The sequence below is a fragment of the Lissotriton vulgaris genome, chromosome 3_1 (assembly GCF_964263255.1).
Source record: "Lissotriton vulgaris chromosome 3_1, aLisVul1.2, whole genome shotgun sequence".
Taxonomy (NCBI): Eukaryota; Metazoa; Chordata; class Amphibia; order Caudata; family Salamandridae; genus Lissotriton; species Lissotriton vulgaris.
The window spans coordinates 1,336,441,498-1,336,444,630 of NC_141689.1; positions in this window are offsets into that span (position 1 = coordinate 1,336,441,498).

Below are 3,133 nucleotides of genomic sequence, written 5' to 3' on the forward strand. Positions count from 1 at the left end.
TTCTTCAAGAGGGTGCAGAAGAGGGAGGAGAAAGTGAGCAATTATATTGCTGTATTGAGAGGATTGTCAGCCACCTGTGAATTTGGTCAACTCACAGATTCTTTGATTAGAGACCAACTGGTGAGGTGCACTAATGACACTAAGACTCAAGAGGAATTACTTACAAAGAACTCTAATCTAGAGAAAGCCATAAATATAGCTAAGGGCCTAGAACACACCGCACGATGCATGAGAGAAATGAAATCACAGGAGGTGACCAGCAAAGAGAGGGTGGAAAGCAAATCTAACACAGAGGGTGAATCTGTCTGTAAAATAGGGGACAAGAGTAGAGAGGTGAATCGTAGTAAGCCCAGTCCCATGGTATGTTTCAAATGTGGGAGTCCCAATCATTTGGCCAATAACTGGAAGTGTCCAGCAAGAAATGTACAATGTAGAAAGTGCAACAGGTGGGGGCACTATTCCAAAGTTTGCAAAGCTCCTGGCAAAGCAGTGCATGTTATTGAGGAGTCCCCCCAGGATGAGGAAGGGGAAAAATCTTACATTTTCCAAGTGGGGGATGAGGAGGAAAACAATGATGACATTTACCCCAAATGTGATGTCTTACTTGACGGAGTGATGTTTAATATGTATGCTGATTCATGCTCTCCATACACTTTGGTAGACAAGAATGTGTTTGAAGATAAGTTTGCTAACCACCCTGTGAAAATGATGCCACCTGACATTAGTCCCAAGGGGTACAACAAAGGGAAAATCCCACTAGAGGGCATGGTGACAATGAGAATCTCTTTTAAGGACAGGCACACGGTGGGGAAGGTGTATGTATCCACGAGTGGCTCGACCCTATTGGGCTGGAGACACCAGAAGCAGTTGGGTATCAAACTAGATCCGAACAACAAAGAGCAGGTGTTGTTAATTGACCCAGTAGTCATATCAGAGAATCTCACAGAAGAGTTCAAGGTGGTGTTCAGTGACAGATTGGGAGTATTTAAGAACTACATGCACAAGATAATTCTAAAGGATGGGGCAGAACCTGTAGTGCACAAGACTAGGTCCATACCTTTGCGCATGAGAGAGCCCCTCCAGCAAGAACTTCAGAGGCTGGTTAGTCAGGGAGTTATCGTAGAAATTGAGAGCTCAGCCTGGTTGGCCCCGATTGTGATCACGGCTAAGGATGGAGGGAACAGCATAAGACTCTGTGTGGACCTGAGGGACCTTAATGCGAACATTCTAGTGGACAGGTTCCCTCTTCCCAGGATAGGTGAAATGCTAAGCACGATCAGGGGGGGCAGGATTTTCAGTGTGCTGGACTTATCCTCTGCTTACTATCAAATCAAGCTCCACCCGGATTCTCAAATACTGACGGCTTTCACCACTCCGTTTGGCAATTTCAAGTTTCAGCGTATGCCGTTTGGCCTAGCGTCAGCGGCTGCAGCCTTCCAGAGAGTCATGCAACATGTGTTAAAAGACTGTAGGAACACCATCTGTTTCCAAGACGATATACTGATCTTTGGAGGTTGCGAAGAAGAACACAACGAAATAGCAAGGAAAGTATTGGAAAAGTTGAAAGAGGTAGGCTTTACCACAAAGCCATCAAAATGCAAACTGGGTGTAAGTTCGGTGGATTACCTAGGACACACACTATCTGAAGACGGTATCAAGCCTAAGCACGACTTGGTGAAAGCAGTGAGAGATGCTCCCACTCCCAAGAGTAAAGAGGACATACTATCGTTCCAAGGCCTTGCTGAATATATGGCCAAGTTCATCAAGGATTTTGCAATGGTGTCACAGCCGCTGAGAGACTTAATCAAGAAAGACAGCGTCTTTGATTGGGGAAAGGAGCAGGAAATGGCCATGAAGTGCATAAAGAAGGCTATCATCGAAGCCCCGTTCATAGGGAAGTTCGACCCTAATGGTGCAACCATCATCTCTACGGATGCCAGCAACAGAGGAATTGGGGCAACGCTGGCGCAAAGAGAAGGGAACAAAGTCAATGTGGTGGCTTTCGCATCAAGAACCCTCACTGTATCCGAGAAAAATTACTCGACCATAGAGAAAGAAGCTCTAGCAGTCTATTGGGCTATCTGTCACTACAAGTTTTTCATCTGGGGAATTCCATTTGAAGTACAGACCGACCATAAACCCCTGGTCTCACTGTTCACAAAAAAAGACATGGAAAGCATGACGCCCCGCATAGCTAAATGGGCAGTGGGTCTGCAAGCCTACAATTTCAGAGTATCCTACATTCCGGGACAACAAAATAGAGTTGCAGACTTTCTGTTGAGAGCACCTGCAGAAGGAGAAGAGGAAGAAGAGTTGAAGGGTGGTTCAATTCTGGAGGTGCGTTTAGCGGCGGTGGAAAAGGTTACATGGGAAACCCAGATGGAACAAGACGAAGCACTGAAAAAGGTGAAGAGACATATACTCATGGGATGGCCCAAGAAGTGTAAGGACATGGAGACAGAGATCCAACCGTATTGGAACGTGAGGGAGGATCTATCAGTGGAAGGAGATTTCATACTGAAGTCAGGGAAACTAGTTCCCCCAGAAGCCTTAAGAAATCAAATAGTGGAACTAGCCCACGAAGGACATTTGGGCAGAAGTTTGAGCAAAGCCAGACTTCGTGCTGACTACTGGTTTCCAACAATGGACAGTGAAATGGAGGACAAGGTGCGTGATTGCTACGCGTGCAGCTTGAGTGACAAGTCTAAGATCACGAGGAGAGCTCCACTGTCGCCTGTAGAAGTTCCCGAGGCGCCATGGAACAAGTTGGGCTTCGACATAGCCGGACCAATCCATGGCAAGGGGCCCCAAGACTGGTACCTACTGGTCCTGGTGGACTACTTTTCAAGCTGGATAACCTGCAAGATTGTCCACAACGTGAACACTAAAGCATTAATCGAATTCCTTAAGGAGGTGTTCTCGCGTGAAGGAATGCCCTCAACACTGGTGACCGACAATGGCGTGCAACTGATCTCAGAAGAGATGAAGGAGTTCCTCAAAGACTGTTCTGTGGTCCACATCCGCACACCACTGTATTGCCCTAAAGCAAACGGAAAAGTGGAGAGAGTAAACCGAATGTTGAAAGAGTGCATACAGTTGGCCAATCAAGCGGGAGAGAACATTGAGGAGGCCA